The sequence below is a fragment of the Mytilus galloprovincialis genome, chromosome 8, assembly GCF_965363235.1.
Source record: "Mytilus galloprovincialis chromosome 8, xbMytGall1.hap1.1, whole genome shotgun sequence".
Taxonomy (NCBI): Eukaryota; Metazoa; Mollusca; class Bivalvia; order Mytilida; family Mytilidae; genus Mytilus; species Mytilus galloprovincialis.
The window spans coordinates 3639437-3656922 of NC_134845.1; positions in this window are offsets into that span (position 1 = coordinate 3639437).

Consider the following 17486-nt stretch of genomic DNA (forward strand, 5'->3'; position numbering starts at 1 on the left):
TAGGGTTGTCACTGACTCAGACGTACTTATAAATATAATTATTTTCTGTGACTGTATCTTACATTAATTTGTAGGATCCTTTACTATAGATAATTTAGCTGATCTGTAACAATAACATCTTCATGCCTTATATATCATGTACTGCAGTACGCCGCTAGATTAAAACTGACGTGGAAAGGTAACACACGGCCAGTGAAAGCTCTTTTTTAAGAGCCCAGGTGGTCGTGTGGTCTAGCGGGACGGCTTCAGTGCAGGCTATTTGGTGTCACGATATCACAGTAGCATGGGTTCGAATCCCGGCGAGGGAAGAACCAAAAATTTGCGAAAGCAAATTTACAGATCTAACATTGTTAGGTTGATGTTTAGGCGAGTTGTATATACCTTATGTACACAGTCACGTATCACCATCATTGATGGCGATCCGATGGATACATCTGTTGTAGGGTTGTCACTGACTCAGACGTACTTATAAATAATAATTATTTTCTGTGACTGTATCTTACATTAATTTGTAGGATCCTTTACTATAGATAATTTAGCTGATCTGTAACAATAACATGTTCATGACTTATATATCATGTACTGCAGTACGCCGCTAGATTAAAACTGACGTGGAAAGGTAACACACGGCTAGCGAAAGCTCTTTTTTAAGAGCCCTGGTGGTCGTGTGGTCTAGCGGGACGGCTGCAGTGCAGGCGATTTGGTGTCACGATATCACAGTAGCATGGGTTCGAATCCCGGCGAGGGAAGAACCAAAAATTTGCAAAAGCAAATTTACAGATCTAACATTGTTGGGTTGATGTTTAGACGAGTTATATATATATATATATATATATATATATAGAAGGGTCTAAATACAGTACAAACAACATTTTCCAAAAGTATATTTAAACAAAACGCATTTGACTAACAGGTCGAACAACTGATGTTCTTTAACCCTGCTGACTGCCATTGGCGATTGCCAAATAAAATTGATCACAAGATGTAACAAACTGGATCTTAATATCAATTTAATACTAAACAGAAAACAATTAACTTGTGGCCACGATGTTATGCCACAAACATAAGGTGTTAATATTTTTTTGTACACCAGATCCGGATTTCGACAATAAATGTCTCTTCAGTGATGTTAGGGATCGAAACGGTATTTGGAAGGCCAAATAAAATGTACCCTCATTTTTAGATAGGCTCTTGAATTTTAAGAGTCAATATAGGATGAACGGATCATATAAACCAAAGGAAAATAATGATACAAGCCCAAACGAAAAAATATTAACGAGTCTAAATTGAAAACTACGTTCAAACCTATGATTGCGTTGGATAAAAAAACCGCAATTTCTATGCGTGTCCATGTAAAACAAATTTCAAAAAAAGCAAAGAGAACTAATCGCAAAGAACTTCTTGAGTACAAAGATAAGAATAAAGCAGCTAACCGAACACCCCTTGTGCTCACTTACCATCCTGATTTTAAAAATGTGTCATCCATTGTTCAGAAGCATTGGAAAATTATAGAAAATGATTTAAATCTAAAAAAAAGTATTTTCATCACCACCAGTCATGGCCTTCAGAAGACCTAAAAACATCCGTGAAAAATTAGTGACATCTGTATTAGCCAAGCAGCCTACTCCATCGCCCGGTTGGTACAAACAATGTGGTCGAAGGAATTGTTTGTGTTGTAAAGCTGCCAGTACAAGCAGTTCTTTTATCAGCTCCGTTACTAAACAAAATTATACTATTTACTCTAATTCCAACTGTAAAACGGAGAACTCAATTTATATATTAAAATGTGACACTCAATTGTGTGTGGGAGAAACAATGGACAAGTTTAATATTTGGCTCAATAACCATCGTTCATCGTACAAAACCAACAAAAACTGTCCTCTCACAAGACATCTTCGTTCAACGAAACATCCTTTTGATACTGTTACTTTCCAAATTATAGAAGTCAACACCGAGTGGGACACCACGGCGAGAAGAAGAAGAGAAAACTTTTGGATCCACCAACTCAGCACTTTAGAACCTGATGGTCTTAACGAAAAAGACGAGAAAAGATACAGAAAAGATAAAGAATAATTTAATACAAAGCATCGTCCTTTTTATCCCGTAATATTGGTCAATGTACGTTGCTCACTTCAACTACCAAATATGTATTGTCAAGGCAGCTAAATCCAAGTGCAACATATACATTGAGCTGCAATTTTTTCTTATTTTCAAGGCAGCTTAATTCAAGTGCAAGATAGACATTGAGCTGCAAAGTTTTCTTATTTCCAAGGCAGCTAAATTCAAGTGCAACATAGACATTGAGCTGAAAAAGTTTCTTATCATCTACATCAGATTTCACCTGGATAGATGCACGCTTGATAAAGCTAGTTGGTCTAGCGAAATATTGCGTTTATTTTCATCATTTTGTAAATATTTTAAACATTCTTATATTTACATACTAAATAGTGTGTTAAAATTACATTGTTAGGCAATCTATATATATATCAATATGTTTTTTTAATGAAAATATATGATATGAGCAAGCGGCCATTATTATTTTACTTCCTGTGTCAGTTCGTGTAAAAAATTATGTTTACGTTGCTGACCTTTTCATATTCCTACGTTCTAATTGTAAAAGAGGGACGAAAGATACCAGAGGGACAGTCATACTCATACATGTAAATTGAAAATAAACTGACAACGTCATGGGCTAAAAATCAAAAAGACAAAGAGACAAACAATAGTACACATGACACAAAATAGAACACTAAAGAATAAAGCAACACGAACCCCACCAAAAACTAGGGTTGATCTTAGGTGTTCCATTGTGTCACATTGTGTTTGCATACTCATTATTCAACAACATTTTAAATTTTATACTTTGTTTTACCAATACAAAATGAAAGTCAAATCTATCCTAACAAACGGAAATAATCAAACAAAAAAGCATAAGAATAATACAATTGATTATGTTTTATTAAACTATAAATGCTGTCAGGTAGCTGTTTTTTTTTTTACAAATGCCCGTCATTTTTTTTTTATCTTATTCGAATAATAAAACAAGCCAATTCCATCATAACAACATAATAAAAATCTGTTTACCAGTGAAAGTTCCATTAGTATATCATCTGAGCAAGAGGCAAGATAATACCGTTTTCTCTATTTTTAGCTCTCCTGGACCATAGGGCCAAGTAAGCTTTTCTCATAATTTGGCGTCTTACGTCCGTCGTCGCCCATCGACGTCCGTTAACTTTAACAAAAATATTCTCCTCTGAAACTACTAGGCCAAATAAACTGAACTTGGCCTAAATCATCCTTAGTGTATTAAGTTAAAAAAATGTATGCGATGACCCCTCCTATCGACAAAGATGGCCACCATAGCTAAAAATAGAACATGGGGGCAAAATGCAGTTTTTTAGCTAAAATCTCTGAAACTAAAGCACCCAGCATTTAAAGCAAATATGACACTGTAGTAAATTTGTTCACTAAGTCAAGATTCGTCTGCCCTGAAATTGCAGACGCATCGGACAACTTGTTGTTGGGTGTCCCTAAATTGGTTATTTTAAAGAAATTTGGCAGTTTTGGGTTATTATATTGAATATTATAATAGATTAAGTTAAACTGTAAACAGCAAAATTATTCAGCAAAGTAAGATCCACAAATAAATCAACTTGACCAAACTTGTCAATTGACTTCAAAGTAATTTAAATTTAAATTCAATTTTCACAGTTTGTCGTAAATTTTTGTAATAATTTTTCCTCGGAAACTACTGGGCCAAATTATACTACACTTGACCTCATTTATTTGTATGAAATCTTGTTCATAAAATGTATCCAATGATCCTGCCCATCAACCAAGATGGCCGCCGTGATTAAAAATACAACATAGAGGTAAAATGGCGTTTTTGGCTTATATCTCTGAAATGAAAGCTTTTATATGATATTTGACGGAATAAATAAGTTTATCAGGTCAAAATCTATTTGCCCAGGAATTCTCAGACGCATCAGCCAATTTAGTGATGGGTTGCTGCCCCAGAAGTGGTAATGTTTAGGAAATTTTCCAATTTTTTTGTTATTATCTTGCATATTATAATAGATTGATATAAACTCTAAACAGCAAAATTGATCAGCAAAGAAAGATCTACAAATAGTTTTTTCAGTCGACTTTAAAATATCTCGTAACTCACTTTAAGATCAATTTTAAAATAAAATTGAGAATGGAAATGCGGAATGTGCCAAAGAAACAACAACCCGACCATAGAGCAGACAACAGCAGAAGGTCACCAACAGGTCTTCATTGCAACGAGAAATTCTCGCACCCGGAAGCGTCCTTCAGCTGTCCCCTAAACAGATATATACTAGTTCAGTGATAATGAACACCATAATAAAGTCCAAATTGTACACAACATGCACAAGAAACAAAAAGTTAAAATACTACAAGACTACCAAAGGCCAGAGGCTCCTGACTTGGGACAGGCGCAAAAATGCTGCGGAGTTAAACATGTTTGCGAGATTTTAACTGATTTACTATGATAATTTATAAAACAAACCATGTCCCCAAAACTACATCCACAAAATAAAAAACTACTTTCCCTGTCGCAGCTTATGTTATATTAGTATATCATATGAACAAGAAGCAAGATACTTAAACATACAGTTTGGTGAGTGTTTAAGGGGAGATTAACACACGAGGGAATAAATACATTACGGTTGAGTGATTTTCTGAACAAATGCGAAGTAAGGGTTATTTTGAACGGACTTAAACTAAGTTCACCGCTTTTCAACCTACGCACTATTTTCACGATTTTGTCATTCAAAACTTGGCTAATGTCATGAATTTTGCCGACCTTAATGTTAAGAAACCTCAATAAACATCTGCAATAAAACGACATGCAGTTTTAGGCATGATCCAATGAAGCCTTACACAGCATACAATTACGAGAAAACTGAAGTTGTAGCCTCAACAATAACCCAAATCATCTACGAATTACACCAGAATGAATCATGTAATGAAAAGCCACATCCCGGGGTACAAAACGCAAAAAACGCTTAGCAAGACTGATACATTTGGTCTTTAACATGTCCGATAACGACTCTGATGGCTGTCCAAAGGTCACGAGAGTTCAATTGTGGTCATCGTTGAACTTTTGTAGCAATTTCAGTAAAGCACCATTTGCGCAGAAATTGTTAAAGAACACCAGTCTTTCCTTAGTGACATCAGAACGGCCGTCTGGCGTAAACATCGAAATCTGTAGACCAAAAATTATTCATGTACTAAAATCCGTCAGTAATGGTTACAAAGACATTTGGCACCCCCTTTGGCCAAAAGTCATGCTTTTCGCCGGATTTTTGTCCGATCGAGCAAATTTTGCATCCGATTTGACATGGTTTAGACGATGAAAACCACCACCAATATCATAAAGTCAGCTTGAGTTTGCTTTGCAGGACAAGTGTAAAAACATTCCTCGGACGTTGGGCCGGTTTAGGCTATATTCTTACAAATTAGGGACAACCCAGTTCTCGTTATTTGCTGATTTGTTGTTTGTTTGTTTTAAACTACGATAAATTCACATTAATCTACACATGATGGTACTTAGTTTTAAGTCAGTATATAATCACAGACACGTAATATAAATGCGGTGGTTGGAAAACAATGCGTTGTACAAATGTACACACGAATGCTTCTATGAACATTTCATTTCAGGTTATTCATAGTGCTTATGTGTTTAACAGAAATTCTTTTTAAAATAGTGAAGACATTTTTATATAATATCATTGTTCAATCAAAGTATATCTGAAAGACAAGACAGAATTTAGCTTCAGGTATATATCATGAATTTCAATTTCGTTTAAGAATGTTGTTCCTTTTTATTTTGATGATAATTACTTAAAATCATTAGAAATATAAGACTCCGTTTCCACTAACAATAAAGATCGATCATTTCTGAGATCGCCGATCTTTAGTATTGCAAAAATGAGAAAGATTGATCTTCAATCGGACGTAAACATCCCATCTCCAGATGTAGTTTTAAAAGACCGATTTTTCTTCAAGTGAAAACGTTTTATATATATCGCGATCGACTTTTCAATCAATCAATCGATATAAAATTCCAAGTGTGTTATGTAGATATGAAAATAAATCTGCGCATGGTCAGTTTAAAAATGTTCTTAAAAAAAGCTGATTTCAGTGTTTATTCTCAAATGATTTGACAGAACGTGCCATAGAGATAATAAAAACCAAATAAATATATTCGACGTTTTTTGCGTCATTCTTCTGAAAATATATAAATAAAAAAAGAAGATGTGGTATGATTGCAAATAACACAATTCTCCACAAATGACCAATTGACACAGGAAATTATTAACTATGGGTCAAAGTACGGCCTACAACATTGAGCAAATCCCATACCGCATAAACAACTACAAAAGGTCCCGAAAGGACAAATGTAACACAATTCAAACTAAAAAATAACAAAACAAAATTAATGAAAAACTAATAGATGTAGTTCTTTTACAAACAACAACCCCTTAATTACCGACTCCTGAGTTGAGACAGGACCCGTTTCAGCGCTCGACTGATACCATTACTTATTCGTTCCTTATTTGCTTATACGTTGAAATACGTTGCACCTATTACGAAACAAATCTTTTCAATTGTTTTCTTGTCTCTGGTATGGATTCTTAAAAGTGAAACATACCTATTACCGTATATGTACCAGTTCTAGCGCTAGACCGATGACCTGCTACTTATTCGCTTACAATATGTTTGTTAAAGGTAACACCTTTTTAAACAAATCTTTTTCATTTTTTTTCTTGCCTCTGATGCTATATATTGGTTCTAAGAGGTAAAACAACCCTATACTAAGGCGTAAATACTCGTTTCAGTGCTCAACTGATGCCCTGTTACTTATTCGTTCCATATTCGCTTACTATACGTGTGGTATTCGGTGCACCTTTTAAAGAATATCTTTTCAATTGTATTTATTCATTATTATTTTTTATTTTCTGTACATTACTCATCTTCCGTTATAAGTAATTTTTTTTCTGACAATTCTTTGTTTATGATTACTTATATATGACATGTTAATCAAAAATAAAATTAACAAGAAGTAATTGTAACAGGATGCTGTTACGAAGTCTCCCAAACAAAGCTCCGATAACTCCCCATTCATATGGTCCCATGTTCATTTGATTTGATTTTTTGTCCCATACAAGAATATATATGGCTTACGAGTAGGGATCTCCACCATTTACAAGTTTTCAAACGGGAGGGGGTGGTGGTGACCCCCAGGGACCTTACCTACATTTCATTTGATTTGTTTTATTGTCCCCTACAAAAAAATATATGGTTTAGGGGTGGGGATCTGGACCGTTTACAAGATAATAGTACATACTCAAATTGAACGGGGTGGGGGTGACCCCCAGGAACTTCCATCTAATTTGATGTGATTCGTTTTATTGTCCCATACAAGAATATATATGGTTTAGGGGTGGGGATCTGGACCGTTTTCAAACAAGAGGGGTTGGGGTGACCCCCTAGGGACTTCCCTTTTATTTCATTTGATTTGTTTTACTGTCCCCTACAAGAATATATATGGTTTAGGGGTGGGGATCTGGACCGTTTACAAGTTTTCAAACAAGAGGGGGTGGGGTGACCCCCTAGGGACTTCCCATTTATTTCATTTGATTTGTTTTATTGTCCCCTACAAGAATATATATGGTTTAGGGGTGGGGATCTGGACTGTTTACAAGATAATAGGACATTCTCAAATTGAACGGGGTGGGGGTGACCCCCAGGAACTTCCATCTAATTACATGTGATTTGTTTCATTGTCCCATACAAGAATATATATGGTTTAGGGGTGGGGATCTGGACTGTTTACAAGTTTTCAAACAAGAGGGGGTGGGGTGACCCCCTAGGGACTTCCCTTTTATTTCATTTGATTTGTTTTATTGTCCCCTACAAGAATATATATGGTTTAGGGGTGGGGATCTGGACCGTTTACAAGTTTTCCAACAAGAGGGGGTGGGGTGACCCCCTAGGGACTTCCCTTTTATTTCATTTGATTTGTTTTATTGTCCCCTACAAGAATATATATGGTTTAGGGGTGGGGATCTGGACCGTTTACAAGATAATAGCACATTCTCAAATTGAAGGGGGTGGGGATGACCCCCCAGGGCATCCCCCTATATTTCATGTGATTTATTTTATTGTCCTATAATCATTTCTGAAGACTGCATGTATCTATCACTTATAGTTTTCAAGTTATATTCATTTAAAAAATTTTGAAAATAAAATCCCATTGGGTTCTATAGTAAAACCCTCCCTGCTTTCTACCCCCCAAAACACCCCTTAATAGACCCCAATGCACAAACGAAAGATTGATGGCTCACCTAGACATATTAGTCTACCATTTTATGAAATCCTAAGTCAATCTGACAAGCGGTTTTGGAGAAACGCTGCGGACAAGTTCATTTTTTAAAGCGGCGGAAGAAGAAGAAGAAGAAGAAGAAGAAGAAGAAGAAGAAGAAGAAGAAGAAGAATAATAAAAATAATAAGAACTGAGCAAAAACAATAAGTCTCCAAACTTTGTTTGGGAGACTTAATAAATGCAGAAGCATATAATTATCTCATGAACCAAATATTTCCTTATTCAATTTTCTACGATTTTTTGTTATCGAAATGGTTAGACCGATTATTTTAGATATGCAATGTATACTAAATGTAAACGCACAAGTTCTTAAAAGATCGAAAACGAGAGATGCTCTTCAGAGATAGATTTTATTTCAATTCCGTGCAAGTGTTAACGGGTCTAATTAACATCATATCTGTTTTGATCATTCATCCTTAGGCATCAATGAATGTCAAAATATTCCGTAATGTTGCTAGAAACTCAGTCTAAGTATACTCATACAGATGTCATACCGTGAGTATGGATAAAACCTAGTCCGACCTCTTTTCTCAAATCTCCTTTTAATTGATTTTTTTCCATATGCATTCCTCTGTAATTCTTCATTCCGACAACTTTTTAACACAGACACGATTATGTTTTTTCATACAAAAATTGCGCACCTTGCACATAAATATCAAATTTGGTAAATCGGAACAAACTCGGAATGGTCATATAAAAAACCTAGAATGTTAGAAGCTTTTATGTTAACTTCTCTAGATGTACTTTGTTTTACATGTATACGTCGTTAGGTTACTGTTTTGTTGGTGTTTATCAGAAATCTAATTATTATATGCATGTAAAAATGTAAGTGCCGTACACATTCAAAATACGTCAGTGCAATTTGCCATATCCATATATGGGCACGTTATGTACCTATTGCTAAAGATACATTGAATTTTGAGGAATGTCCAGAATGATTGATGATTTTCGAACTTTCTTAATGATTTGTAAAATATCGATATAATTAAGAACCTACGAAAGTCTATACATATAGAAAATTAAGGAAAAAAGTATTATATTATAATTTGATTGGCTCATCTTTCTGTCGAGTATCCAGATTCTGTATCGTTTCTTTGCAGTCATTTTTGTGTATTTGTTGTTGTTAGATTGCTGTATAGTTGACTCTCTTTTCATTCTCATATTTTATCCAATTCTAGAACATGTTTATTATATAAAAACAATTTTCATTTTTTTTCTCGGAAAATTAACCTATCAAAACGATTGTCACTCTCTCCATCGGCTCAAAGAGGAATAACTCTATAAAAGTTTCCAGTTCGCGGAAACCGCGACGTCATAAACAGCTGACGGCATAGTACTGTTGCGCTTGTATATGCGCATAAACAATAGAGGGATTTGTCTTTAAACGTCCGGGATGATCAATTCCAAGGTGCTGTCGAGATTGAGCTGCACCACGGGGTCGTAACATTTTTTGTTAGGACTGAGTGTTGATTCGAAATTGGATGTCTCGGTTACCTATTGCGCCCGAAAGATGACAATGAAACATTTTTGTTTGATATCGATCTATTGTTAAAATTGTTAATTTTCAAAAACAATTTATTTTGAAAGATGATCATTTCTAATGTAAATTTTAATTTTGAAAAACCAAGTGTTGCGTTTTCATTGGCACTCAGTATATATACACACATAACAAAGGTAATTAGGATAGCAATTTGCCTTTAAATGTGTGTTTCATGGTGTTACATAATGATATAAAACATGATAAACATATGAATATGTGAACATATAAACATATGAATATGTTTACGTTTGAATATTATGACAAACATGTCTTTCGTCAGCATTATTAACGTGATCGATGATCAAATATATTGCATAATTAATACATCTGGTTTTCCCGTTTACAAAATGTTAAAAATAACTATACTATCGATTACCATTACCAGTTGATATATACATAACAATTGTGTGTATCAAAATGAAATTTGCCTTTACTGGTGCATTTATAATGTATTATGTAAATCATTGGTAAGACACATTTGTTATTAATATATTGATGTTTAGGCCGATATCTATGTTTATATTTTAGTATACCGATATAATTGTTTTTAATGTAATTATTTTATATGAGAAGGCCATTGTAAATTTACTTCCTGCATTAGTGCGGGTGAAAATTATCTTTACGCTGCTGTCCTATTCAGGTAGCACTGTAGTATTTGCATATATTCCATAATTTAAGTTGCTCTTTTGTGTACCCTACCTAAGTTGATGTATCTGAACAGTGTGGTTGGACAAAAAATTCAGTATCAACTGAACATACTTTCTCAATCTGAGGAATGAATCAGGTGTAAAAAAATATGAAATAATTTTACATACAGATGAAAATTAAATAATGAGAATATGTATTTTGTATTCACGGCGCGATAAAAGGCCTTAAAGCACTGGGTTTTTAAAAATAGCAAAAAGAGTAAACGGTCATGATACACATTTAAATTACTTTCTGAACAGTAAAATGAAAGTACTTCAATTAACTCTGAATATACATTTTTTGGCAATGTTAGAAAGAAATGAAAATTCTATAAGAAAAAAAAAGCTCTGTTATCCCTTATGGGCCAGGAAATACTACAGTACCACCTATTTATCATATTCCTACGTTCTAACTGTGAGCATCAAATTGTATTTGCATACTCTTGATTTACTGAGAAATGTTTATGTTTCGTTTAACTATAACATGTATGAGTGCCGTTAGGTAGCCGCCTTATTTAAAATGCCCGTCACCGTTTTCTGTTATTTGAATAATAAAACAAGCGATTTCCCCCAAAACAACATATCAAAAAATCTTTTTGTCAGTTAAAGTTCCATTAGCTATCAACTGAGCAAGATGCAAGATAATACCTTTTCCTTTATTTTTAGCTCACCTGGTTCAAAAGGGCCAATTGAGCTTTTATCTTTACTTGCCGTCCGTCGTCTGTCGATGTCAATTAACCTTTACAAAATAAAATTCTCTGAAACTACTTGGCCAAATTAAACTAAACTTGGCCTTAACCATCCTTTGGGGTTAATATATTGGATGCTACCGACCAAGATGGCCACTATGGCAAACATAGATCATGGGGGCAACATGGCACCGTTGTAAATTTGTTCCCCCTAAAATTGTAGACGCATTAGACAACTTGTTACTGTATACCTTCATGTGCTACTTTTTGAGTAAAATGAGGTCGAAATTTCGGATATTTACTAAAAATTAGGATTTGTGGATGTATTTTACTTTATACAGAAATACATAGCTTTTTTGGTTTTAAAAGATAAACTCAAACTTTTTTTTTGTTAAATTATTTGTAATTTCTGATTCATATAAAAAGTAAAATCACAAAAATACTGAACTTAGAGGAAAATCAATTCGGAAAGACCATAATACTGGTCTATAAATTCATGCATGTTACTTTTAAAAATAACTCATATATATCAAATGTTCATGAATGTAGAAAAAAACTTAATATTTTGCTGTACATTTAGGAAATTAAAAAAAAAATTGCAATATTTACATTTTCATGAAAATTGGTGCAAATAATCTTCATACGTAATCAAACCAAATGTCATTTTTAAAAAAAGTAGGGTCCATGAACTCGTTTTTATTTCAAAGTTAAATACGTTTGAAAGATAAAAATCAATCGAAAAATGTATCTTTTCCCGATATGTCACAATTTGACGTCGCGAAATAACATTTAACGTTAACAATGTCATTACCTCCCCTGTAACTCTATCGTATGCCCTTAAAGAATTTTCGCACGTTTTGGGTTATTATCTTGAATATTATAAAAGATAGCGATAAAATGTAAACAGCAAAATTGGTATGCAAAGGTTAGATCAACAAATAAGTCAACATAACCAAAATGGTCAATTGATCCCTTTCAAAGAATTTGCCTTTCAATTCAAGTTTTGTAAAAAGTAAATTCACAAAAATCATGAAAATACTCAGCCTAGAGGAAAATCCAATCGGAAAGTCCGTACTCACATGACAAAATCTAAAAACAAAACACATCAAAAACGAATGGACAAGAACTGTCATATTCCTGACTTGCAGGCATTTTCAAATGTAGAAAATGGTGGATTAAACCTGGTTTTATAGCGCTAACCCTCTAACAGTCTCATCAAATTCCGTTATATTTACAATGATGCGTGAACTAAACAGACATAATAAATAATTAAGTTTTTACAAAAGTCTTCTCCTCTAATACTACTCATTCATTCGTATGATATAACGTTCATGAAATGTTTCCGATGATTCCGCTCATTAACCAAGATGGCCACCATGACTTAAAATAGAACATAGGGGTAAAATGCAGTTTTGACCCTTTATCTCTGAAACTAAAGCTTTTACAGGAAATCTGACAAGAATAAAAATGTTCAAGATATGTCTGCCATGAAATTTATAGACGCATCAGACAATTTGTTGTAGGTTGCTGTCCTAGAATTCGTAATTATCTATTTATGTCAAAACTGTTAGACAAATTCTTTTAGGAGTGATGGCCCATAAATAACGATATTATCATGAAAACTATGATATGTCGAGATAATATATTTGTTCTGTTATGCCTCATATGATTAAAATTATAATAGAAAAATAAACGCTTTAAATCAGCAAGACAAGACCTATCAATGAGTCAATGAAACTAAGCAGACTAAAAGATTAGTAATACAAGAATCTACACACTAGAGATTAAGTTTATTCTCAACTCGTTGGAGAGTGTGCTAAATAATTGAATGCCAATATACCAAGGTAAGCTACTGCCTACTCAGGCTCTTTATACCCTTTTTGTACACACTAATGTTAATACTTATGTGATATTTTACAGATATGATGTTACCATCATCGACAGTAGAAATTTTTATGGTATGAAAATATTTATATGAATTTAGCAAAAAACCTCCTTGAAAAAATCGTACTGGACGATTATTATAGGTTGTTCGTTTCAAAATCAAAATAATGATAAGTTTGTTGATTTTAAAGATTTTACCTTGTCAAACCCACTGTGCAGTTTTTTTTATTATCTTCATTTTCATCTTCTCAATCAACTAACGAAATTTGAACATCGATGAATTTCTACTTCCCTACGTTGAAAGTATGGATGCTTACTGCTAGTACTTCAATCATTAATTGGATTTTATTAATTGTGTTCTGATTATTTTTTTGTTCATTTTCCACCACATATTTTTGTTACTATGCTTTGTGGTTTCGGAAGATGTCGCTTAGAATTTGCATATGACATGTATGATATGAACAGTTATTGCGCTGTTGAAAATGACCCTGTTTACCTTAACACTTTTAATTGTAAGAGTTATCTCCACAAACACTGTTTTTCTTGTGTGGGCATCTGCTTCGCAACTGTTTAAGATTATAACAAAATAAGTTCACTAACTTGCTCTTTATATTCTGAAGATCGTAAGTATAATTTTAACCGAAGCGGTCCAGAGTCTACATATGAGAGTTATTACCCGTTTAATATTTTAATTAAGAAAAATGTAATTGTAACTGCTAAACCATAGGTGAAAGAGACCTAGGTTCTTCTGATTAGAGGCCCTTGGTCCCCCCAAAAAAATGAAAATAAGGTAAAGATTAAGGGAAATAGGTAAATGTTATGTTATAAATTAGATTTTGGCATATTTCCATTCTTTTCCGAATTCGATATCGACAACTATGATTTAAGTTTTGGCTAAAAAGGGTGCGTTGACATAAAATCCCTCTTATATTTAGAATTATATGTATAGTAATATGACTCATTAACCACTATGGCATCTATAATTAGGATTTATGGTCTTTTGATTTGATGTCCTTGGTTGATCATGGGTAAATTTGACGTGCTAGATTTTGAACTTTGTTTTTAACTTATATGTATGCATGATAAAGCTATGGGATTTTTTCCATTTAGTTGCAAGCCATATGAACCGTTAGTGACTTGTGTAAACCGGAACTATATTTTGTACTTTTTGAATGTAAAAGCATATAGACCCATATATTTTTGGCATCAGTGTAAAGTTACCAGAAACCACATTTTGAAACCTCAAATAAACTCATCATAGATAACAGGATAAAAAATATGTTTACGCCAGACGCGCGTTTCGTCTACAAAAGACTTATCAGTGACGCTCGAATAAAAAAAATGTTTAAAAGGCCAAATAGAGTACAAAGGTGAAGAGCATTTCGGATCAAAACTTCCTAAAAGTTTTGCCAAATACAGCTAAGGTAATCCATTCCTGAGGTAGAAAAGCCTTAGTTTTTCAAAAATTCATAGTTTTGTTAACAGTTAATTTAAAATCGTAAACATAACAATGATAACTCAGGTCAACCCTGAAGTGCTGACTACTAGGCTGGTGATACCCTCGGGGAAATAAATCTCCACCAGCAGTAGCATCGACCCAGTGGTTGCAAGTAAACTCATCATAGGTACCAGGATAAAATATTTATATTTACGCCAGACGTGCGTTTCGTCTACAAAAGACTCATCACCTACAAACAAATGTAGCCCGAAACAAAAAAATGATTAAAAGGCCAAATAGAGTACGAAGTTGAAGACAACTGAGGACCAAAAATTCCTAAAATATTATCTCCCTTATCTAAAAAGAAATTGTAAAGAAACAATATAATGTTACGTATTAGCTTACATTTAGATGTCATCCTACTCTGGAAATGACATTTTAAACTCGATTTTTTATATTTTCTTATCAAGAAGGTTGTTTGGTGGTAAGACCTTCAATTGTTCTCTGAACAATTTATTTTTAATTTATTTTTTTATTTAAGGAATGACTGTAATATTTTTTCTGTCCATGAATAAATAACATAAAAAATTTGGTGCACACTGAATAACGCGCGTAGCGGGTTATTTAACAGTGTGCACCACATTTTTTATGTTGTTTCGAATAGACAGAAAAAATATTACAGTCATTTCTTATAATTTAATTCTAAATTCCATTTTAAACCATAGAAAACCACGAAAAACGTTGATGACGTCACGGTAACATGACAAAATTATGTCTATAGGCTTATAACAAAATGACGTCAGCCAATCAGAAGACGCGTTACATCCAAAATTAAATTATTTTTCTCTGAACAGTAAAATAACACCATGATTAATTAAAATTGAACTTTCTTTAAATGTAATATGCTTACTTAAACTTCAAGAGTGTAAATTGCTAGGTCTTTTCTGGTGAAACCGTTTAGGACGGAACGTCCACAATCAGTGGAAGTTGACACCGCTTATGTTAGATACAATGCTTATACTTCCATAAGCCGGACACGCACTTTATCCTGCTACAACTTGGAAAGCATTTTCTGCAAAAATGAGTAACATACAGCAGCATTACACAGTAGAATTACATTATTGTCGAATTTAAAAGAGTAAAGCACATATTTGTATTGAAAGTATAAGATTGTGTTCTTGCCACATTTCCTACTTTTAAAAAAGATATCTGAATATCAACTTGTTATTCTAGACTTTTATACTTGGAGTGATATTTGGAGGTTTTGGAAACGATCTACATTGTCCTCATCCATCACAAAGAAAATTTCGCATTCTAAGTGAATGCAATAACAATTCCAGTATATACAACTGTTTATTCGATACAGAACAAATAGCCTACTATGAATTCTGTAAAGCTAACCGAGTAGCGAGAGCAGGTATTTAACTTTATTTGACTACTAGAATATATTTGTAGTTGTCGTTCGTATAAACAAACATGTTTCGTAATCATTATCACCTATTCCTGCTTTCAGATAGTTCATGGTCGGAAACCTGGTGTTTATTGTTTGTCTGTTTTTTTATGTGGTTCGTAAATGTTTCTCGTTTTTTATATAGCTTAGGCCGTTGATTTTCCATTTCGAACGGTTTTACAATATTTATTTTTTGGGCCCTATATAGATGCTGTTCGGTATGAGCCAATGGTTTAAAATTGGTCTCTTGTAGAGAGTTGTCTCATTGGCACATCTTCTTACTTCTTTATATGGTATTTATTCTGAGTATTTATTATTCAATAATCATTGAAAGAAAATCTTATTATAACTTCCAATACTTTGGTTTTCAGATTTTAGATTTCAGATCCTTGTGAGCACACGTGAACACCGATAGTGTTGCTTTGATGATTCCCTGTTGCTTTTGCTTTTGCCTTCGTTTTAAGTGTTGTTCTCTGTGCGTTATAGTTTTTTTTTATGTCTGTTAAATACGGTAACAGTCTTGTCTATACTTTGTCCTTTGCCATGATAAACGTTCCCTTTTCCTAAAGATCCAGATTAAAAATTACATGTCCGTAGGTATAATTCGGTGATATATTTATTTCAAATAAGAGTCGATTGCCGATCCGATATTGTGCTACTTGTTATCACTTTTAACGTTTTATCAACATATCTTATAGGCGTAAAACGACGGTTGTCACATGTGAAACAGGAACAGTGCTTATCCTTCCGGAGCACCCGAGATTACCCTTGGTTCTGATAGGGTTCATGTTGCTTTGTCTTGATTTTTATTATTGTGTTGTGTGTAATGCTGTTTATCTTTTATTCGTTTTTGTATATAAACAAAATTAAAAAAAATATGTGGTAGGTTTCAAATGTGACAACTCTTCACACGAGACAAAGTGACACAGAAATTAACAATTATAGGTCATTGTACAATCTTCTTTTTTTTTATATTCAACAATCAGAAAACTCCATATCTCATAGTCAGCAGTAAATTCACCGATAAAAATGTTAAACAATTCAAACGAGAAAACTAACAGTCTTATTCATGTGCAAAAAAATGCCCGAAAAAAGAGTGCACATCTTATTTTTAACATTTTTTGTTTGCCTGTTATAAGCATGTATTACGTTTCCGGAATGTTTTTACTGTGATCTTTGTAGCTTCAAGTATGGATTGCCTGTGAAACTTTGGCGACATTTTAAATGTTTTGTTACCTCAGCGTGTTCATGAGCAGTCAATGTCATGACTGTCATGACTCACTAGTTTTATTAGTGATTTTATATAAATTGTTTATGTTAACTAGTGCTATACGATAATATGGATTAGATAGAAAAAATGTTTTCTAGAAAAACTCTAGCGCCAAG